The sequence below is a fragment of the Peromyscus maniculatus genome, chromosome 4 (assembly GCF_049852395.1).
Source record: "Peromyscus maniculatus bairdii isolate BWxNUB_F1_BW_parent chromosome 4, HU_Pman_BW_mat_3.1, whole genome shotgun sequence".
NCBI lineage: Eukaryota > Metazoa > Chordata > Mammalia > Rodentia > Cricetidae > Peromyscus > Peromyscus maniculatus.
Genome location: NC_134855.1, coordinates 85,629,614 through 85,654,311, shown reverse-complemented (window position 1 = coordinate 85,654,311; position 24,698 = coordinate 85,629,614). Strand labels below are relative to the sequence as shown.

At 39.1% G+C, this 24,698-nt stretch overlaps 1 long non-coding RNA gene across 1 annotated transcript in view; it reads left to right on the top strand.

Moving 5' to 3' along the window:
- The window catches only part of LOC143272945 (uncharacterized), a 47,497-nt gene extending 23,090 nt beyond the window's left edge, over window positions 1-24,407 (top strand). Inside the window, exons 2-4 of the long non-coding RNA XR_013050633.1 lie at window positions 14,415-14,466; window positions 19,894-20,113; window positions 23,246-24,407. This is a non-coding gene — a long non-coding RNA (uncharacterized LOC143272945). The remainder of the gene's footprint in view (window positions 1-14,414; window positions 14,467-19,893; window positions 20,114-23,245) is intronic.
- Window positions 24,408-24,698: the final 291 nt, after the last annotated feature.

The following is a 24,698-nucleotide window of genomic DNA, read 5'->3' as shown; positions in this document are numbered from 1 at the left end:
TACATACTATGTTTTCTTTCCATTCATTTATTGATGGATATCTAGGCTGGCTCATATCTTGATTATTGTATATGATGCAGCAATAAGTATGAGTGTATTGTGGGAACATGTGGCACTCCATTTTTAGATATTCAAGGCATCTTCGTACTGACTTAGATAGTGGCTACACCCATTAATATTTCCACCAGTAGTGCATAACTCTTCCTATTTCCCCATAGCCTTTTTGGAATTTGTTGGTATTGTGTTTTTTTAAATGGTGACTTTGCTATCTATCTATATATATATATATATATATATATATATATATATATATATATATATATATTCTTCTCTCAATTTGTTACATCCTGACCAATGTTTCTCTTCTCTCCCCTCCCTACAGTCTCTCCCCCACACCTCCTTTCTCCCCCAGATCCACACCTATTCCATCTCCCATCAGAAAAGAGCAAACCTCCCAGGGTCATCAACCAAACATGGCATAATATGCTACAATAAGACCAGAAACATACCATCACATCAAGGCTGGACAAGGCAACCACAGTAGGAGGAAAAGGGTCCCACAGGCAGGAAAAAGAGTCAGACACAGCCCATGCTCCCACTGTTAGGAGTCCCACAAAAACACTGAGCTACTCAGCCATAACATATATGTAGAGGAACTAGGTCAGACCCATATGGGCTTCCTGATCTCTGTGAGCTCCCACGAGTACCAGTCAGTTGATTCCGTTGGCCTGGTGTCTCTGATCCCTCTGGTCACTCCAATCCTTCCTTCTCCTCTTAATCTGCAGGACTCCATGAGCTCTGCCTAATGCCTGGCTGTGGGACTCTGCATCTGCTCTTATCAGTTGCTTGATGAAATCTCTCTGGTCTCTTTGATGAGAATTCTTCTAGTGAGGATATGGAGCAAGGGGAATACTTCTCCAGTGCTGGTGGGAGTGCAAACTTGTACAGTCACCTTGGAAATCAATATGAAGGTTTCTCAGAAAATTATGACTGATCTACCTCAAGACTTAGCTCTACCACTCCTGGGCATATATCCAAAGGATGCTCCACCATACCACAAAGAACACTTGCTCAACTATGTTCACAGCAGCTTTATTCATAATAGTCAGAAACTGGAAACAACCTATATGTTCCTTAACCAAATAATGGATAAAGAAAATGTGGTACATTTATACAATGGAGTATTATTCAGTTGTTGAAACAATGACATCCTGAAATTTGCAGACAAATGGCTGGAAGTTGAAAAAAATCATCCTGTGTGAGGTAACCCAGACACAGAAAGACAGACATGATATGTATTCACTTATAAGTGGATATTAACTGTAAAGTAAAAGATAATCATGCTACAGTCTACAGACCAAGAGAGGCTAAGTAACAAGGAGGGCTTACTAGGGGACACATGGATCTCTCTGGGAAGAGAAAACAGAATAGATTTCACAGGTGTACTGGGGTGGGTGGGGTTGGAGCAGGAGAGAACACATTGGGCAGAAGGGAGGGAGAAAATACTGGGAGAAATGACTGGAATTTGGGGACATTTTGGAGATGAGGTGGAAATCTAGTGCAATGGAAATTCCGTAGGATCTATGAGAGTAACCCTAAAAGGCTCCTAGTAATGGGGGACATGGAGCCTGAACAAACCATCTTCTGTAAGCAGGTGTCTTGGGGTTTCTATTGCTGTGAGGAGACACCATGACCACAGCAACTCTTATAAAAGAAAACATTTAGTTGTGTGACTTACCATTCACAGTTTCAGTCCTTTATCATCATGGAGGGACACAGTGGTATGTAGGCAGACATGGTGCAGGAGAAGGAGCTGGGAGTTCTACACTGTGGTTATATTGTGTTCCCCAATATATTGTGCATCCTAACAAACTTATCTGGGGTCAGAGAACAGAACAGTCATTAGATAGACATAGAGACCAGAAAATGGTGGCACACACACCTTTAATCCTATCACTTGGGAGGCAGAGATCCATCCAGATCTCTGAGTTCAAGGCCACACTGGAAACAGCCAGGCATGGTGTCACACACCTTTAATCCCAGGAAGTGATGGCTGGAAGCAGAAAGGTATATAAGGCGTAAGGACCAGGAACTAGAGGCTTTTAAGCGTTTAGGCTTTTAGCAGCAGTTCAACTGAGATCCATTTGGATAAGGACTCAGAGGTTTCCAGGTTGAGGAAACAGAATCGGCTGAGAAGTTGGCGAGGTGAAGTTAGCTGTGGCTTGTTCTGCTTCTCTAGTCTTTCAGCATTCACCCCAATATCTACCTCCATGTTTTTGTTTTTAATTAATAAGACATTTTAAGATTTGTGTTACACCAAGGCTGAGCAGGGAGGAGGGGACTGGACCTGCCTCAACTGAATCTACCAGGCTGGGCTGACTCCCCAGGGGAGACCTTGCCTTGGAGGAGGTGGGAATGGGGGGTGGATTGTAGCATGAATCTTGAAAGTTCTTATCAATAAAATCAAACCTGAGGCCAATTATTAGGGTGAATGCTAGAAGATCGGAGAGACAGAACAAGCCACAGCCACCTCACCTCGCCAGTTCCTCAGCTGATCCTGTTTCCTCAGATTGGAAGCCTCTGAGTCCTCATCCACATGAATCTCAGCTGAACTGCTGCTCAAAGCCTAAAAGCTTAACCAGCCAAATGCTTCTAGTTTCTGGTCTTCATGCCTTATATATCTTTTTGCTTTCTGCCATCACTCCCTGGGATTAAAGGCTTACTTCTTGGGATTAAAGGCATGTGTCACCATGCCTGACTGTTTCCAATGTGGCCTTGAACTCACAGAGATCCAGAGGGATTTCTGCCTCTTGAATGCTAGGATTAAAGGCATGAGTGCCACCATTTTCTAGCCTTTGTATCTAATGGCAGTTCTGTCTCTGACCCCAGATAAGTTTATTAGGGTACACAATATATTTTGGGGAACACAATAACACCACAGTGGATTAGGTGGGGAAGCCTGGGGGTGGGAGGAGGGAGGACAGGGGAATTTGTGGCTGATATGTAAAATTAAATTAATTGTAAAATAAAAATATTTTCTAAAATAAATAAAAATAAAAATAAGATGATTCTTAGTAAAAAAAAAATCATGTTACACTACATCTTTGATCCACAGGAACAGGAACTGAAATGAGGCACTAGGTGTGGCTTGAGCATATATGAGACCTCAAAGCCCACCCCCACAGTGACACACTTCCTCCAACAAGACCACACTTCCTCCAACAAAGTCAAACACACACCTTCTAATAGTGCCACTCCCTATGAGCTTGTGGGGACCAATTACATTCAAACTACCATATGAAACAAGGCCTCAAGTGGAGGAATTAGGACACCAACCTAGCCACAAAACCTTTGATGTACAGTGTGTCCTGCCTACAGAGTGTTCTGGGACCAGAGCCTAGCAGAGTCATTTGTGTTCTTAATGTTAGTCATTCTAACTGGGATGAGATGGAATTTCAAATAACTTATTTATTTATTGTTTATTTTTGAGAGAAAGTCTCATTATGTAATCCTGGCTGGCTCAGAATGTCTAAGGTAGACCAAACTTGCCTTGAAGGTATGGCTATAATTTTGTAACTGCCTATTAAGTTCTGTGATGACAGGTGTGACTTACTAGACGCAACTTCTCAAAATAAAATTAATTTGCATTTTCCTGATGGCTAAATATGTTGAACATTATAAAAAAAATTGCCATTTGTCTTCTTCTTTTGAAAACTATCTATTCTGAGGAGAAAAATGGCTCAGCAGTTAAGAGCACTGGCTGATGTTCCAGAGGACCTGGGTTCAATTCCCAGGCCATCAGGTGTCCAATCACACCAGTCAATTGGCCTATGTAATGACTGGATGATTTAGGTTTATAGTATTTGAACTTTTCAGTTCTTTATAGATTCTAGATACTATTTCCATGTTCGATGCACAGCTGCAAGCATTTTTCTTGCTCTATAGGCTGTCTCTTCATTCTCACAACTGTCTTTTCTGCTGTGGAGCAGATTTCTTTTTTCATTTTTTGTCTCATTTGTTCGTTCTTTGGATTACTTCTTGGGTTATTGGAGTCCTCTTCATAAGCCCTTGTGCTTATACCTTGAAGTGTTTTGTCTCTGTTTTTTTCAACAATCGAAGAGCATCAAATCTTACAATAAGGACTTTGATCCATTTTAAATTGTCCTTTGTTCAGAGTGAGAGATATGAATCTAGTTCCATTCTTAGATATTTATTAGAATGCATAGATACCTTTTAGTATTATTCATGTCTTTCATAGGCACAAGGGCAGAGTTGAATAAATGAGGCACAGGCCATGAGGTCTACACACTCTAGGAAATGTTATTAGCTGGCACTTTTATAACAATGTTTTCTGACCCTTGATTTAAATAGTCACTGAGCTTATAAGGCTAAGGAGGTACTTAGAATTCTGGTTTTCTTCTTGGTCCAAGCATGAAGGAAAATAGGTAAGAAGAGAAGTAAGAATGACCATAAGTACAGTTCTATGCACAACATATCATGACCCAGATATGTGGCATTCTCTTTGACCACATCATACTAGCTAAACCTCGAACAAACGGCATGACTATAGTACTTTCAACTCTCAACTTCACAGCAAAACCTTGCAAGCATAAAAGCACCAAAGATTGACTCTATGATCTTTTGTATATTGTCAACATTAAGACCAGTTTTAAAAACTTGGGTGAGCTCACATTGGAAAAATTGAGCAGACAAATTTGTAAAGAATATTCTAGACGCCGGGCGGTGGTGGTGCATGCCTTTAATTCCAGCACTCAGGAGGCAGAGGCAGGCAGATCTCTGTGAGTTTGAGGCCAGTCTGGGCTACAGAGCGAGTTCCAGGAAAGGCGCAAAGCTACACAGAGAAACCCTGTCTCGAAAAACCAAAAAGAAAAAAAAAAGAAAAAAGAATATTCTAGTCATTTCAGAAGTTTTTCATAAAAAAAAAGGAAATTCAGTAAATAGACACACCCTCTTGAATTATCAGGGTCATTCCATCAAAGTAGGCCTTAGGGGCATTCCAGATTTGAAGAAGGGAGGAATGATACTCAACACTCTATGAAATGAAGCAAAGTGTCCAGGAGACTAAGGAACAGATCATATTACAATAATAGTAAAACTGACACTAAAAAGTGAATATCTGAAAAACTGGAACTGACTCATTTGGTGAATATAGTTGGCCTCCTAAGAATAGAAATATTCTTACAGCAACATAAAAAGTTGAAAATTATCTAAAAGGAAGCTGTGTGTATTAGTACATACCTGAAATCTCAGGGTTCAGTAAGTAAAAGCAGAAGAACCTGCCTCATATTTGAACCTCGTCATGTCTACATGGTAAGTTCTAGGTCAGCAATGGTTGCTTACAGAGATCCATCCAAAAGCAAATGCAGAATAAGGAGAGAGAAAGAGAGGAGGAGGAAATGAAGATGGAGGTTAGGACAGAACTCATTTTTTAGTATCAGGGTATATTTTATGTACTGTATTATATTGTTTGCAAACATTATTTCATATTTATTTGTATTTTCTCCAGTTTACAGATGAGGTAACTGGGGTTCAGAAACACACACACACACACACACACACACACACACACACACACACACACACACATCTCCTTCTTTTTCAAGCTCACACTTTTAATAACAATAAGAAAAACTTGCTGAGAGTTGTATAATAGAATGGTTAGGACTTTCTAGAGTCACGATCTCACAAAGTCAAGAGTTAAAAGCAACAACCCAACTCCAAAGTTGACAATGCTGACCATGTCACTAAACTGCATCTATGTGGTATGTAATACAATTCTATCTCCAGTGGCAGATTTTTTTTTTGACAAAATATCCTCTTTGATTTTGCAGCTTTGCTTGAGCATATTCCATCATGGGAGATCCAGAATGGTCCTCAAGCCTCAGATCTGGCTCATCCTCCAAGTTACTGTCTGTCACTTCTAGTATGTGTCTCATACCTGCACTGGAATCAATGGGTGTTTTAAACCTAATGACGCCGTATCATTTCTCCAAGTACAGTGACAAATCTTGCTCAGCATAGCTTCCAGCTGGGCATATTAAATGCCTTCATCAAGCTCTGAGAAAAAAGATCATCTTGAAAGGAAATCTAGGCAGGAAGCAAATAGACAACATGGCAATTCACATCTGAGGAGAATGTGTATCACCTGTATGACAGTTTATTGGGGCACCAAACAAAGTATCAGATTTTTTTTTTTTTTTTTTGGTTTTTTTTCGAGACAGGGTTTCTCGGTGTAGCTTTGCGCCTTTCCTGGGACTCACTTGGTAGCCCAGGCTGGCCTCGAACTTACAAAGATCCGCCTGCCTCTGCCTCCCGAGTGCTGGGATTAAAGGCGTGCGCCACCACCGCCCGGCTAAGTATCAGATATTTTAAACAATAGAAATTTATTTTCTCATTGTTCTGGAGCAAAAGCAACCAAGATCAAAATAACAGCAGGGAGGTTTCTCCTGAGACCCCCTTCCTCTATGAAAAAGAATAGTATTAATAAATAAAATAAAGAGACCAGTATTTGTATCAAAGAATCAGAGAAGTATTGTCACCAAAGACAATGGAGACTCGAGTGCTGTACCACATTTGGACCTACAAAGACTTTTGTTTCCTCAAATCATGGGAAAGATATAATCCCTTGGACTCCCTGTCCATTAAAAATTTACTAATTTTTGTGTGTATAAATGTTTTTCCAGTTTTTATGAACATTTCTTTCATTGAGTATATTTTAGTCACACTATTTCCCCTTCTCACAGATCCTTTCCATCTTCCTATCCACTCAAGTTCATGATTTTTCTCTCTCAAAAACAAATCCAGGAAAACCAACAACACAAAACTAAAATTCAAAGCAATATACTAAGAAAGAAATAAAGGAAGGAAGGAAGGAAGGAAGGAAGGAAGGAAGGAAGGAAGGAAGGAAGGAAGGAAGGAAGGAAGGAAGGAAAGAAGGAAGAGAGCCAATAAGACAAAAAAATGACAAAACAAAACAGAAAATGAACACACACACACACAGAATCTGTTTTGTGTTAGCCTACCACTCCTGGGTCTCGGTATATGGACGTTTTGCATGTTTATGCACAACATGCATGGTTGGTGCCTGCAGAGGGTAGAAGAGGATGTTGGATCTTCAAGACTGGAGTTACAGACAGTCATGAGCTGCCACATAAATACTGAGAATCAAACCTGGGTCCTTTGGAAGAACATCCAGTGCTCTTAATCACTGAGCAATCTTTTCAGGCTGTAAAACTTAGCCATTAAAAAAAAGTTCAATTAAAAACATTTTTAGATTTACTTTGTGTACAAGTATTTAGTCTACATATGTATAGTGTACCATATACCCAGGAAAGTGTGAATAGTGGAGCAGATCCCTTTGAACTCGAGTTATATATGGTTGTGAGTTGTTATGTGGGTGCTGAGAAACTAACTTAGGTCCTCTGCAAGAACAATAAGTACTCTTAAATTCTATGCCATCTCTCTAGCCTTATCCTATCCAATTTTGAACATTACATTTTAAAAGGAACTTTTCTAAATTGGAGACAAAAGAATAATGAAGAGTCTGAAGTAGAGACAAGTTACCCACCAGAATTTGATGTTAAGACCCTATTGCTGAAGACAACATATACATTGGTCACAAGACATGGGAAAATCAAGTTGGTATTGGTCAGGAAGCTTCCTTCCTACTGGCTATCTCTCCTGGCCCTGACAGATGCTGTGCAGGCTGTTGGAGGGAAAATTACTAAGAGTCTTATGCATCTATGAACTCTGTGAACTGCAATAATGACCAACGTGGCAAGATATGCTTGCTCATAGGTGCAATAGTGATACCAATGTTGTGGGGGTAACAAACCATTTTCTGATCATGTTTAAGACCTGCTTCAAAGGAGGAAACACATGCTTGGTATTGCATCTTTGGCCCAAAAGCCATGGTTGGGGAGCTCACAGAACCTCCTATTATTATTCTGCTAAATGAGCATAATCATCAGTGTGCTAAGTTGATATCTCTCTATCCACAGATTAATGAAGTTCTCAGACCTCATCAGAAAAGTTTCTTTGTTCAGTGGGTGGCGGCTAATTCAGAAACTAAAAAAACTGGTCAAAGTATAGAGAATAAATTTCTGTAGAGTGCTCAGTACAAAAGGGTTATCTCTATCACACTCTGTGCCAGTTTGCTTCTTATTGCTGTGATAACATACCATGCCCAAAAGCAACTTAAGGAGAGAAGGGTTTATTTGGCTTAATTATCCTGATCACAGTCCACAAAGGAAGTCAGAAACTCAAGACAGCAACCTAGAGGCAGGCACTGAATGAATGCTGCTTATTGGCTTCCTTATAGTGACTTGCTTCAGCTTTTGTTTTTGTTTTGTTTTGTTTTTAGAGACAGGATTTCTCGATGTAGTTTTTGGTGCCTGTCCTGGATCTCTCTCTCTCTCTCTCTCTCTCTCTCTCTCTCTCTCTCTCTCTCTCTCTCTCTCTCTCTCTCTCTCTCTCTGGACCAGGATGGCCTTGCCGCTGCTGCCTGGCACCATGACTTGTTTAACCTGCTTTCTTTTTTCTTTTTGTTTATGCTTCTCTCATACTGTACATACTGACCACAGTTTTCCCTCCCTCCACTCCTTCCAATTCCCCATCACCATCCACTCCTCCTCCATTTCCCTTCAGAAAAGAGTTGGCCTCCCAAGGATATCAAAAGAAGATGGTATAACAAGTTACAATAAGACTAAACACAAACCCTCATATCAGGGCTTGATGAGGCAACCCAGTAAAAGGGAAAGGTACCTAAGGGCAGGCAAAAGAGTCAGAGATACCTCCACTCCCACTGTTACAAGTCTCACAAAAACACCAAATTAACAACTATAACATATTTGCAGAGGACCTATTGCAAATCCATGCAGGCTCCATGATTGCTGCTTCAGTCTCGTTGAGCCCATATGAGCCCTGCTTAGTTGATTCAGTGGGCCATGTTCTCCTGGTGTCCTTGACCCCTTTGACTTGTACAATTCTTTTTTTCTCTTTTCTGTGGGGTTCCCTGAGCTCCAAGGAAAGGGATCTGGTAGAGATATCCAATTTGGGATCTCTCTGTGCCTAATGTTTGGCTGTAGGTCTCTGCATCTGCTCCCATCAGCTACCAGAAAAAAAGGCTCTCTGATGATGATTAGGCTAGACACCAGTCTATGACTATAGCAGAATATCATTAGGAATCATTTTACTGATTTTTTTTCTATCCCAGGTCCCTGGGCTGTCCAGCCTCCAGTTCTTGGCCATCAAGGCATTGTTGGGCATGGGCTTCCTTTTGAGGTGTGGGCCTCAAATTAGACCAGTCATTGGTTGACCATTCCCACAAGATCTGTACCTTCATTGCCGCCCACCCCCCCATCTTGCAGACAGGATAGAGTGTAGGTCGAAGGTTTTCTGGCTGGGTTAGTGTCCCAGTCCCATCATGGGAAGCTACCTGGTTACAGAAGATGGCCATTCATTATCCTGCATTCTTATGCTCTCCACATAGATTATTCATCAAGAAGATAACCTCTAGACTTTGCATACTAGCATTCTGGTAGAGTCATTTTCTCAATTAAGTTTCCTTGGTCCTGGATGACTCCAGTTATCTTATGTTGACAAAGTTTTAACCAGCATACACTTCAACCCCAAAAATCAGAGAATAAACTTGTGGAAGAAAGGTTTTAAGAGCCGGAGGTTCGGGAGGCCCACACAGTAAAACAGTATATTCTAGACATGACAGGACCCCTGTACCCATGAACTCGTGAGCAGCTAAAGATGTCTGCACAAGTTCTGTACCACATCTGGTCAGTCAATATTCTAGCATAGAAGAGGATGCTATGAGTTCTCACCCCTAACTGATGAGCTCTGAACAGTTGATGGCTTCTGTGTGGGTTCTGCTGGGTCAACCATGCACCAGTGACCACCCCATACCCAGTAGAAGGTTGGTTGTTAAAATAAAAAAAGATGGCATAAAGTTACAGGACTATGGGGGGGAATTAGAGGTATATCAGAGAGGAGTTAGGAGGAGGAATTAGGGGTAAATATGATCAAAATACATAACGTGAAATTCTCAAAAATTTAACAATATTCTTATTGAAATAAGACTGATTCAAAGCTTTCGGAGAGCAGTATGGGACTTGGGTAACTGCTTTAAAACATATTTGGAGATTTAAGCCTCTTTTCTTGAGTTGTTAAGTATTGTGCAGGCTTGGGTAGTCTGTACTTCTGAATTACTCTCAAAGGTGATTCTCACATGCACCACCTTACTACAATCTGATTTCCTTACCCCATTTGTTAGTTTCTCCATCTCTCTAACAAATGCATCTTTTATCTCATAGGAATGCATTTGTATCTCTCATATGCCATGTATCAAATTATACTTTAATTTTGTCATATACTTAGCTGTGTTGACCTAGATGGTAGAATCTATTTTATTATCATCTTGCAAACTCCTACAGCATTTACCACAGTGCCTAGCACAGAGTATCAATATGGTTCTGAGAATACACAGAAAGTAACATTAATATTATATTTTTCACTTCTCCCACTCTGGCAAGAAGATCTACTCAGAAAGTACCTAATTGCTGTGTGATTTGCCATAGTTGGGTAGCCAGGCTGTGATGAGGGTGATTAATTACAAGTAACATGCTGTGTTGCCCCAGAGGCTGGTCGCCTATGTTATAGTCAATTAGCTACCAGACACAATCATTTATGTTGTTATTTATTACTGGGTATGTCTGAGAAATGAATCCTGTAAGAGAGAACAAGTGAGGGGACCCATCACTATGGGCCTCCAGGCAGAAAACACAGAGAATGTCAGGGATCACTAGGGGCTGTTCTCCTCAAATAAGGCGACTGGAAAAGATCCAAATCCTCCCACCTACAGCTTTCAATACACAAGATGAGAAGGAACTGAACAAATTCTCTTCAGCCAGGGGCACAAAGCACCAGGGAAGCCTCTGAGGTAGAAAATATAGACACAGGAATGTAAGATGCTGGCTGAGAAAGCAGCATGCACCAGAGAAGAGAGAGATCATGACTAGCAGCTTCAAATAGATTCACATGACCCTAGTGAGTGAGCTGTAGCTGAGAATCAAAAGCAGGCTCTGAGAAGTAAATCACCATTATTGGAAGACTAAAGGAAGGAGGGTAGACCAGGGAGGAGGTGGAGATCTTAAGAGTAAAGGAAAGGAAGTTTCAGTAAAGAGGGAGAAAAACAGTTTGAACATCACAGACACCACCTCTCAGATATTCTACCCGACATTGTGAAAGACAGTGCTGTGTAGTGGAAACAACATGATGTTATGACCAGATTCAACCTGACTTTGAAGATCTTGTTTCTGCCACTAACCTTGGGCTAATTTCTTAGGCCATCTGGAAGTGTTTCTTAATCCATAAAAAGGGGGAAGATACTTATCTCAACGCAGTTTTGAAGATGGATTGAGATAACCATGTACGTGGAACACTTGGCAGGTTCTCAACAATTGTTTCCTCAGTACATTATGCTTCTTACAACAGACCCATAAAATTGGCTTATCCGTTCTACAGAAGGGAAATCTGAGGCTTACAGAAACATTCAATTTATGCATGATTGTAGGTTGGTAAGTGGCAGCGTCATAACTGAAACCCATGGTTGGGGTGGGGGAATTAGTTCAGTGGCAGAGAACAAGGCTCACCTGTTTGAGACGTTGGGTTCAATCTCCAGGACCAATGAGAAAAGAATAAAAAAAGAAACTCACTTTTGTTTGACTCTGAAATTCATGCTTCTCACTTTACATTTTGAAGCTCGTGAAGTAACACAAATTTACTTAAGGCAAAGTGGGTACAACATTTTGTGGGGAAATGAAATGGATGGAAAGGTGTATGCTGACTCTTGGTAACAAAATAGAATGGTGCAGAAGGGTGCTAATCATCGGCTTTAACCTCTTCCTTCCTTCCTTCCTTCCTTCCTTCCTTCCTTCCTTCCTTCCTTCCTTCCTTCCTTCCTTCCTTCCTTCCTCCCTCCCTTCCTTCTCTCCTCTCCTCTCCCTCCCTCCTTCCCTCCCCCCTCTCTTTCTTTTCTAAGCTCTTTAGCACACTCTTTCTGTGTCTCTGTTGTGCTATTGCCTCTGAATTTTGCTACTCTGGATGTCTATGGTGGTTAATACTGATCACCAACTTGCCAAGACAAGTTGACAAGTCTCTGGGCATGTCTGTGAGGGGAATTTCTAATTAGGTTAATTAGGGTGGGAAGACCCACCCTAATTGTGAGAGGAAACATTTCATGGGCAGGGGGCTTGAGCTGAATGAAAAGGAGGAGGCAAGAGTGCACGTGCATTCATCCCTCTCTGCTTTCTGACTGAGGGTGCAATGTTTCCAGCTCTCTCCACTTCCAGCCGCCATGACTTCTCTACTATGATGGACTCTTCCCACAGACTATGAGCCGAAATACAACTCTTTCTTCTGTAGGTTGTTTTTGTCAGGTATTTTGTCTCAGTAACAAGACAAGTAACTAATGCAGTGGCCTTGATTCCATTGTCTCCTCCACACTCGTTACCATTGTTCATATTTATTGAGAGTTGAGGGTACTTTGACAATATGTTGGAAAAACTGTCCATGAACAGAACAGCCCAGCTGAATAATTTCTTAGGTTTAAAGACTAAAAAAACAGCTTTGCAATCTTATACTTTGTCTTTTTCTTTCTTCACAAGGTGTGCTAACACAGGTAGGGAGGTAAGGAAAATAAATGTTAAGTACCGGTGCTCCAGAGGATTCAGAATTACAGCTCTACTGAGATGAGTAAGCCCTTTGGAAAAATGTAGTTCTGAAGGCCAACTCATCACCATATGCATTTTTGTTCAAGCAGTCCCTCCATATGAAACCTTTGCCTACCTGAGTTTGAAGCATTGTAACTGGGAATGCTTTTCTCCAATTTCCAATTACATTATCATAAATAGCTACTATGATAAGGGGTTTACTTAGACTCACTTTATAGTCACTCTGGAATATTGATGCTAGTATAGCTATTTGCTTGTTAAAACATTACTTGCATTACACTTTTCAATCTATAAAAGTCAATTTTCTTAGCCAGAAAGCCCAGATAAAGATAGCCCCCAAGTATGTGAAAATAAGGCTCAGTCATGAAGTCTCTTCTTGGTCCTTTTGCTTTTATAGGGACCAGGATTTCCAGGCACTAATTTTTCCACAAATAATTGAAGTATTCCATTTAAACAACACAGATATGTGACCTATTCCCCATCCTCTTTCTATTTTTTTTTTTACTTTCTACCTTATTATTCTATCCTCCTATTTGTTGTGGATATCATTCTGTATAAATAAAACACTGATTGGCCAGTGGCCAGGCAGGAAGTAGGCAGGACAAGGAGAGAGGACAATTCTGGGAAGTGGAAGGATGAGTGAGGGAGACACTGCCAGCCGCCACCATGACAAGCAGCATGTGAAGATGCTGGTAAGCCACAAGCCATGTGGCAAGGTATAGATTTATAGAAATGTGTTAATCTAAGATAAAAGAAGTAGATAACAAGAAGCCTGCCACGGCCATACAGTTTATAAGTAATATAAGCAATTGAGTGATTATTCTATAAGTGAGGTGTCAGACTGCCAGGGCTCGGCGGGACCCGGAGAGAAGCTCTCCAGCTACACGTATTTTACTTCTCATCAAACTTTTCCATAACACATAAAGTCAAGAAACACTACCAACCTCATCCTATGAAACCAGCACTATCCAAATACCAAAAATTAGACAATGATGTAATAAGAACAACAGAACTATAGATCAATTTTACCTACAATAGGGTTGTTTGACTCCTTCATTTACTATCTGCATCCTTTTTATATTTTTTCTTATTTCTCTAAATAAAACTTGACTTTTACTAGATCAGAGTGGGGAAAATGGGCACCCTTCCCTCATTCTACATCTGGGAGCAAAGGTTCTCAGTTTATCCTCATTTAATATACAGTCCTTGTTATATTGATGCATGTTCCTGCTGTTCATTGTTTCTTTAAGGGAATTTCATCATAAAGGGATGTTGAACTATGTTCAAGTCCTTTTTAAATCAACTGAGATGATCATATGATTTTTGTCCTTAAGTGTATTTATGTGCTGAACCACTTATTAATTTGCATATGTATACCCTACCCTCAATCTGTAAAATCAAACCAACCTCAATCTGTAAAATCAAACCAACTAATTATAGTGTATGATCTTATATTGTTCTTGAGTGCAATAAGCAAGCATTTTATTGAGAGTTTTTGTGTTTAGTTCATCAGGGAAATTGGTATATGTTTTTCATGATTTGATGTACCCTTAACTAGTTAATGCTGATACTGTAGAGTGAGGTTTGTAGCATTTCTTTCATTTTTACTTTGTGAGAAGATTGAAGAACATTGGTGTTTTCTTTTCTTTAAAGGTTTGGAAGAACTCAGCCATGCATCCATCTGATTCTGGTATTCACAATGTTGGTAATATTTTTTATCACTACTTCAATCTCCTTTATTATTATAAATCAATCTAAATAGTTTATATATTCTTGATTTTTATTAGTTATGTCAGATGTGTCTAGGAATATATTCATTTCTTGTCTTTAAATGTGTGTTCCTTTATCTAGGTTTGGGGACATGTGCTATAATTTCATTAAATAAATTCTCTATGCCTTAGAATTTACCTTAGCTCCATCTGTTCTGTGGTTTCTTAGGTTTGGTCTCTTGATCATTTCCCAGAACTCTTGGGTCTTGTGGTCATAGCTCCTATTTAAAGGACATGAAGGCAGTGTTTGTATCACCTTGTCCTCCAATATGCTATCTTTCTTCTGCTTGTCTAATCCATTGGTAATACTTTCCCCTGAATTTTTTATTTGATTCATTGCATTTTTATTGATAACATTTCTATTTATTTTTTCAAAATATTAATTACCATGTTTAAATTTTATTTTGTGTTGCTTTTTCATCTACATTGCTGATTTTCTCATTCATATTATTACCTATTCCTCTACATCACTGCTTCCCTATATAAGGCCTGATTAAGTCCACCTGTTGTTTTTTATTTCCTTCCATGTCATTCACCATTTTTACTAGCAAATGTTTGCACTTTTCATTTGGCATTTTACCTATTTCAGTATCACTGGGTTCAGGAGTTATAATCACTTGGAGGAATCATGTTGCCTTGTTCTTATGTTTCTTGTGTTTCTGTTTCATTATTTGTGCATCCATTGGTTTGGATGTTTTTAAATGTGTGTGCATTTGTGTGTGTGTGTGTGTGTGTGTGTGTGTGTGTGTGTGTGTATGTATGTGTCTGCCTGTGTGTATATACATATGTGGTATGTGTGTATGCATATCTGTGTGTGATGTGCATCTATGGATATGTGTGTGTCTGTGTGTGCATGCATGTGTACATATGTGTGTATATCTATATGTGTATGTATGTATGTGTGTGTGATGTGTATGCATATGTATGTGTATGATGAGAGGTTCCTATTAACCAGCCTACTCTTGAAGGCTCAACCACCAATAGCACTAAGAAAGGAGGAAACAACTTTCTATAGCAGTAACTACATCAAACCAAAGAAGATATAGAAATGCATTTAAAGTCAATTACATCCCACAGATATATTTTTAGAGAGTAATAGTGGAAGTGAGAAAATTGTTTTAGAATGTCCAATAAAGTTTAAAATTATTTAGAGTAAGTGTGGAAATAGTAGATGAATGGAATAAAAGAAAGATATAGAAAAAGGGAGCTAAAGAGAAGCAAGGTTAAATAGATGGAATAACAAAAGAGAAAAAAATCATGTGGAGAGGAAGAGATACAATCAAGCCATTAAAAAAATACAAAAATTAAAATCTGAAAAGCAAACACATTTCCCTATAGTGAAAATGCTTAAAAAACAGAATTGGGTATGTATAAGGAATGAATGACAATAAAAACATAAAGTTATTTATTTTAAAAATCTAAAAAATGTAAGGTCAAGATACTACTAAATATATGGGGGTGGAGAGAGAACTGTGTGCAAAAATGAAAAAAATAGGAAATGAAATATATATTGTCTCCAAATGAAAAAAAAAAACCCACACATGAGCACAATTGGATTCATGTGTAAAAGGGAATAATAAATTTTAAAAATGAAAACCACAGTATAAACCTGCTAAACATGTACGAAACAAAAAGCAAGAGCTAGGCAGATGACCCAGTGCTCATTGTGTAAACGTGAGAAGCTGAGTTCAATTCCCACAGCTCTTGTAAAAAGGCTCTGAGAGGCAGCACGTACCTGTAACCTAGTGATGAGGCGATGGAAACAGAGGGATCCCTGGGGCTTGGTGACCAGCCATCTGGAGAACTCCAGTGAGAGATCTTGTCCCCAAAATATGGTGGAAAGCAGGTAAGAAGATACCCAATATCAATCTTTGGTCTCTACATGCATGCACAAACATATGTGCACACTTACCTGTACACACATTCTAATATGTACATACACATGTAAAAATGTGATGGGGCAGAATTACATCAGAAAAGAAAGAAAAAGATGTGTTTGAGGTGCTCCTGTCTCTGAGTCCTCAAATATTGGAGATTGCTAGTTATAGGTATGGAAAGTCAAGGATCAGCTGAACTCTGGACTCATATTTCTATTGGTTACACTGTTACTGAGTCTTTATTGGAATCTATGCCCATTAGAACTTGCCTCACAGCAGCTATTTTCCTATCGGGGGCTTCTACAGGCCATACTTGTCTCTGTATTTTATGGATTGTGCAGGTTCTCTCACCCTCTTCCCCAAGAATCCCCAAATATTAGCCTGTCGTAGTAGCTAATGTATTAGCTGGGTGCTGTTCACTAAATGCACTGGGGGTATTGGAACAACCACAGTAATGAACTGGTCCAGACAGAAGACCTGCCTTACTACTTTCAAGGCCTCCTGAGCATCAACAGCCTTGCTGGGGGTGGAGGCTGCTGCTGCTGCATGTATCATATATATCCTTAGAACTTCAGAGTTCCCAGACCCAACAATAGTAGATAGCAGAATGGTTACCCCAGAATCTAATCAACATGATGTCCTTAGGCTCAGACTTAACAAAATCTGGAGTAATTCTCAGTTGATGAGATTTATTCTCAGCCACAGAAGGTGAGGATGGTATGACATCTTCTTATGCACTGTCTAGTCTGGGTGGGGCTTCCAGCACTTGCATCCTTCACCCATTTTGTGCCCAGCCATTCTGCTCCCCACACCTGCCTCTGTATATGCCTTTCCCAACCATGATGCTGTGGCAATATCAGCTTGGACTCCCCAACTTGAGATGTTCCCCAAATTTTCAACCAGAGATTCTCTCTCAAAATGGCACAGCTCCTGCCCTCCATGTCATATGGAGGATCAAAATGAGATTTCTCTCAGCTGTTGACCCACCCACAAGAAGAATTAGTACCTCGGCCACATCCAGAATTGAATTCGAGGCTTGTGAGGACCACAGGCTTGTCCTGGAGGTATGGTTGCACCACTTTTGTGCTGTGGTATGGTCTTTCTGTATGCTGTGAATATGTGTTGCTATGATTGGTTAAAAAAGAAGCTGGTCTGGCCTATGGTGAGTCAGGTTATAGCCAGGCAGGAAATCCAAGAGAGAGAGACGGGAAGAAGAAAGGCAGAGGCAGGAGAGACACAAAGCCCACCACCCAAGGAGCAACATGCCAGCAGACTGGTAATGCCACAGCCACGTGGCAACACATAGATTAATAGAAATGGGTTAATTTAAGATGTAAGAGCTAGCTAGCCAGAAGCTTGAGCCATAGGCCAACCAGCTGGTAAATAATATAAGCCTCTCTGTAATTATTTTATAAATGGCTGCGGAACTGCAGATGGGAGAAATTTGTCCTGACCGCAGGACTGGGCAGGACCTGAGAAATAACTTCCAGTTACATTTTTGTCTCTACTACCTGTTGAAAGTGGTTTTGAGGCCCTTCCTCTATCAGGTAACCACATGGCAGGTGTGTTCTTCTGGCTTCTCCAATGAGAAAATTGAGCTGTCTTTTCCAGGACCTTTCATTTCCTTTGTAGAATTCTGAGACTTTTATGCCCTCTTTAGATGATATCTATTGTTTTCTTTTCCTAACTCTGTGCTTTACCAGCCACCACAGAGGCAAACACTAGCTACTCTTCTGCCTGGGAGTCCTGCTTTTACTTTGTAGTTTTGACACCAGGACTATGATAGTTACAAAGAAGTTCCCTGGTCATGTCTATTTGGAATTCTAAATACTTTGTTTCAATGTTCATTATCTCCCCCCCCCCCCCGCCCAGATTTTGGAAATTCTTGGTTATATTTTCACTGGCTAAATTTTCTAAGGTTTGGTTGCTTGGATGTACTCTTGGAAGTTTTGGTCACGTTTGTTAACTTTATTCTTATATTTATATTTATGTATTATGTCTTGACCTTCTCTTCTGTCTCTGAAGTTTCATTCTCCTGCTTGGGCTCATCTGTTGGTGATGCTTTCCATTGAGTTATTTATTTGGTTTATCTGATCCTTCATTTCTGTTTCAATTTTCCCACCATGTTTTCAAAGTCTTCTGTGCAGTCATTCATTGTTTCTAGAAGTAGGACTTGGAAATAAGTCCTTCTGTGGCAAGTCTGCTATCTCATTTTCTTGTCTGTTTCTCTGGTGCCTAGACCTTGTAAGCTTGTGTGGGGTCAGAGTGGATTACTCTCTGGTGTGTTTTATGTTCCTTTGTTGTGATTTGTACATCTATTGAGATAGATGTGTCCTCTAGTCTTTACACTCACCCCCTCTCCCTGTATTTTTGCTTTATTTCACCTGAGTACTTCTACTGAGTTGTCTTCATTTGAATTTATGCTTTACTTCCCCTTACTTCCAAATGCAGTCACAAATAGAATGGTGTTAGAGCAGCTCCAGTGTTAACTCTTAATAGTACTAAACAGAGAAGACACCTGTGCACTTACCGGGTCAAGGGAGAGCAGCACCAGGGCACTAGTTAGGCAAAATACAGTTTTAATTACTTTAGGGTTAACTGGGTTCATAAGTAGTGAAGTGAGAAGAAAACAGGAAAGGGGGGAAGAGTTAGTAAAGCAAGAATGAGAAAGGAAGTATGTAGGTTAGAGGTAGTGCTGTGTACTTGATTTAAAGAAAGACAAGGACACAATTAGAAGCGTTTCTCGTGAGACACAAGTTACAATGCAACTGAACAACTGAAGAACAAAAATATAAAATCCAGGCGGTGGGAATGGGGGGGGGGGTTGGCTGGGGGGAAGGGGAGGGGGGCAGGAAGGGAGAGAACAAGGGAATCTGTGGCTATTATGTAGAACTGAATAGTATTGTAAAATAAATAAAAAAATAAAAAAAGATAAAAATATATAAAATCCAACAAAAAACTGAAAATTAAAATTAGCGGTACTGTCTAAAATTAGTGCCATGTCTTCAGTCAGTGTCCCTTTCTTCCCTTATATTGTCCTTTCATAACCAGTCTCCAGAACCAGGGAGATGGCTCAGTGGGTAAATGAACTTGACGCCAAGCCTGGCCACCCGAGTTTGATCTCTGGGACCCTTATGGTGGAGGGAAGGAACTGACTCTGGCATGTTGTCCCCTCACTTCCACATATGCACTCTTGTATGTATGTGTAGATGCACACATACAATAAAAACTTAAAAAAAAAAACAGTCTCCACAGGCTTTGGGAGGTATTGCTAGTCTCAATAATTCAAACAAATTAAGTCAGTATTTCCTTCCAGAGAGAAGAATTTTTGTAGCTAAAACCCCTTTCTTCCAGAATTATCCCAGTGATTCCCAGTTTGTAAAATACAACCCTGCCTCTGGTACTCTGGGGACCAGTTGTTCTGTTCAGGACTTTAAGTGACTGAGGCAATGTTTGGGGCCTGATCACCTGTGTTTACCTTTTTAGGTCCCTTAGGATATTGCAGCAAGTTCTGCCAAAACTCCCTGTCCTGACAATGACAGGGATGTGGGGAGGGGCCAGTGAGGCTCCTTCAGCTCCAGACTCCCGCTCCACACTTCTGTGGCTGCCCCCACCATCTGTGCTGCTTGGAGTCTGCTGCTCCCATCAGGATGTTGTACCAAATTCTACGAGCACTTTCTGTGCTCTGGATCCCTTGCTTTTCCAGGTAATTGTGGGGAGTGGGAGGAAGGAAGGCCAGAGTCCCGCCAATTCCTCTACTTCAGCCTCTCACACCTCTCTTCTGGTGCTGTGTCTGCAGTCTGCGTGTGTACATGCATTTCTATATGTAGAGGATAAAACCCAGGCAGTGAAACACAACAGTGCCCGCCTTCATACAGAGTATGTGATAGTGCCGTATACATTTGGAGCTTTGCCAAAATGACAAATTAAAGAATGGCTTTTTTTTATCGTAGCCATAATTTACATTTTTTCTTGTGAGTGAATGATGATGAATACTCTCTCACGTACCTGAGACATTTGTATAGTATTTTCCGTGGCTTCCTTGGGAACTTCATTCTTCCCTGTTAGGGTGCCAGCTTTTACATTTTTGAAAATTATTTGTAAGACTTATTTATGTGGTAGAGAAATTAGCCCTTTGTTTTATGAGCTGAAAATTGTTTTCCTGGTTATTCTTTGCTTTGTTTGTTTATTTATTTTTATTGTGCTAAGGATCAATTTCAGAGCTTTGCACATGCTAGAAGACATTTCTATCACTGAGCTACATATTTTAGGCTTTTTTTGTTTCTTATTGTGATATTTTGGCTATCTTTATTTTTTTAACTAGTGAAAATTATTATTATTCAGATTTTATGATTTTTTAAATTATAGTTAGATACCCTTTCCTTCAGTGAAATTATAAAAGTATCCCATCATTCTTTTTAATATCTGTATTTTACTTTTTATCTTTAAGGTGATTGCTTTGTACTGTGATAAAGTATGGTTTATGTATCTATTTCCCTTAGATTATTAATACATTTATTGAAAAATATTGAATATCTCTTATGAGTTGAACTACCACCACTTTAATTTCCTATTAACTTTCCATTCTTATGTTTATTTCAAAACTTTTAAATTTTACTGAGATATTTTATAGTCAGTCAAAACCACATGATTTTAATTATAAGGCTTTTGTGATGTTAATCTTAGCTGTCAACTTGACAGTACTTAGGAACACCATGGAAACAAACTTCAGGGCATATCTATGAGCAATTTCTAGATTGGGATAATAAAAGTGAGAAGAGATATTCTATGTGGATGGTACCATTCCATGGGCTGTGCTCCTGGACTAAATATAAAAGACAGGAAGCTGGGAAGGATATTTATCATTCTTTCTTCCTAACTGAGGATACAATGTGACCAGCCACCTTCAGCTATTGCCGCCATGATGGACTGTACGCTAGTATTCTGAACCAAAATAAACCCTTATTTCTTTTTCCCCAACAGCTGGACAAGTAATCAGCAGTTTTTATGGGGAAGTTCTTATTCTCTTGTCATTCTTATTTCTAGGAATTTTTATGGATGTATATATTTTTATTTTCCAAATAAACTTTAATGCTAACATATATATCACTAAATCAAAAAGTTTAAAAGACCTAGTCAGTATATTCATGGGATTGTTTTTCACCTTCACCTACCATGAAGTGATGTCTTTTTGAGGCTGTATTTTTCTTTTGAAAATTGCCTTTTTCATTTGTTCAATTCTTTTTGAATTCCTCAAAAGGATTTTAAACTTTCATCATACAAGTAGTATGTATTTCTTTAAGTTTATTTCTGGGTACTTCCTCTTTTGTTACTATTATAAATGGTATAGTTTATGCTGCACTTCAAATTTTGCTTGAAGGTAATCTCATGTAACTCATGGTCTGTGGGGACTTCTCAATTTTGAACATTTCCTTTACTCTAAAGATTATGTGTCTCAGAAAATTAAATGACATTTGTACTATACCTCCTGAAAATGTGAGTGGGTTGATGGGAGGAACCCCTTTGCCTTTAAAAATCGGGGTAGTTTTAGTCCCATTCTATGTTTTGTAGAAGCTCTCAGAATATCATAACTGGATGACTGCTGACAAGTCAAGTGATTAAATCCTTTGATGTGGAAGATGAGAAAACAGATCATAAGAGAGGGAAAATGACCTGTTGGGGTTGGGGAGAGTCTGGGCTCTAAGGTTCATTCTGGGATGTGTCCAAGACTGGATGTAGATGGATTTCCTTGCCACCAGTGTTAGGCAATACCCTTCTCTTCTGATCTTAATTTCTTCATACTTTATTGATGGTTGGAAAAAATGTTCCTCACTCAATATATCTTTTGCCCTTTTCATATGATGGTTGCTGTGATGCCTTCTACATATGCAGTGTTTTTTTAAACTACACAGCTCCACCTCCTGATCTGAGATGTCTGTAAATGTTTGTCTTCCTTTTACATAAGTAAACATTTCTTTTTCAGACCCAGAATGATATTGAGTTCCCTTTGTCATTGCCTCTGAAGTCAAAGTTGGACTATTTGGATTTGGTTCCCACATCTTAGATAACCAGGATGTGATTGCATTTTACCAGAAAGATTACTTAGTGATGACTGCCACGCCCATAGCTTTTCCAAATGATCTTGTAGAAGAAGCACTGTCCTATAGAATTAAAAGACCTTGCTTTCAATTTAGCTCTAATGCTTATAAATTGCACGAGCTAATGATTACCCACACCCTCAAGCTCGTTTCTTCCTATACACCATGGGGATGTCATATTGATTTAGAAAATATGAAAATTTTGGCTAGGAATCTTGGTGAACATCTATAGTCACAGCATTTGGGAGGAGGATCAGAAGTTCAAGATCACATAGGTCATATTTGCTTAGAAAATTTGAGGCCATCATGACTTATGTGAAAACTTGTCTTTTAAGTGGTGATATTGTCATTGTAGCTCAAAGACAACCTACTACCAATAATTTCTTATGATTAAATCTAATAATACTTGTGGAATTGTAAAGAGTAGGGAAAACAGTAATCATGAGAGACTGCTTTAAGATACTCCAAATATTCCATAAATAAGGGAATGATTGTATCTCTCTTCAGAATATTTGCCATATAAAGTAGTCCTGAAATAGTTCAAAGGAAAGGATGTGTGTCAGTAGAGTTTCAAACAGATTAAAAATTAAAAATTTCCACACCTTGTACAGCAGGCTGAGTAAAGCCTAAATAAGTCCTAGTCCACAAAGTCTGTGAAGGTTATTACTATTATTATTATTATTTATTTATTTTTAGGGCAAAAAGGATTTGTTCACTAAGGGATTTTCTTGGATTGTTAGGCAGTAATTGTGACACACAAGAGGATTGACATCAAAAGAGATGGTGATGTGACTGATGATGCAAGACTAAGTGACGACCAAGAAAAGGACCACAGACCAGGAAACACAAGTGTCCTAGACATTTGAAAGAAGCAAAGAAATAAGTGTTTTTCTAGAACCCCCAGAAAGAACCACTGTGCAGAACATTGATGTCAGCCCCGTATGTCTCATTTTAGATCTCCAAATTATAAGAATAACTATGTGTTTTGTTAAACTCCCAAGTGTGTGGTAACTTGTTACAACAGAGAAAAAAAAAAACATGGCCTGTGACCTGGAGATTTCACTAAGTAAATAACACAGAGAAACTTACCAATAAACATACAATATATGCATCACAATAGCACTGATCACAATAGCAAAACTGGAAAAACCTTGACTGGCCTTTGATGACCATGAATAGATGAACTTTAATAATATGTTATTCAGAAATCAAAAGTATAGGAATGATGGTGATCTAAGAATATCTGGGTGAAGCTTGACAATATGCTTATTTCACAAACTTACAGAAAACTTGCAAATATAATTTAAATAAGTTTCTATTTTCATTTGAAAACAATTTACCATTCTGCTAATTTACCTCCAAAGAACATTTTTGAATATATTTTACACAAACAAAGGCATTCTCCAGTATATAACATGACAATCAAAAATCAGAAAGCAACACTGATATCTAACCACCACAGGATGTGAAAATCTTGTTGAAGTTGCACCAATTCTTTCAAAATACCTTTCAGGGCAAAAGAGTCTATTTCAGAATAGCACAGGGCACTTATTGTCATGTATCATTCATTTCATTCTTTCAGAATAATTCTTTCATATTTATTTGACTTTTGTGACTTTTAGGCTTTTGAAGGTTACCATAGAATATTTCATAGAATCTTAGCAAATATGAATTTGTCAGATTTTTTATTATGATTAAGGTTTTTTTTTTTATCTTTGCTAAGATTCTTCCAGAAGCAGGGCTGTGTTTTTTGTTTTGTTTTATTTGAGACAGAGTTTCTCTGTGTAACAGATGTGGCTGTCCTGGAACTGGCTTTGTACATCAGGCTGGCCTCAAATTCACAGAAATCTGTCTGCCTCTTCTTCCAAGTGCTGGGATTAAAGGTGTGCACTACCACTGCCCAGCTGGCTGTGTTCTTTTTATTGCACCATATCAAGTAAATGATTTGCCCTACAGCTGATGGAGTTCTCTAAATAGTGTCTGCCACATTTCTCTCATATTTCATAACTGTGAAGTTACCCCTTTCCCTTTGTCAATATAATTTTAAGTAAAAATAGCGAATTCAGAGATTATGAACAGTATGATATCATTTGTGAAGTTAAACATAACTAAATTTAAGTAATGCTTGTTACAAATAAATATAGGTAAAGAGAACCACCTAAAAATGAAGAGAGAGATAATCAGCATCAGGCT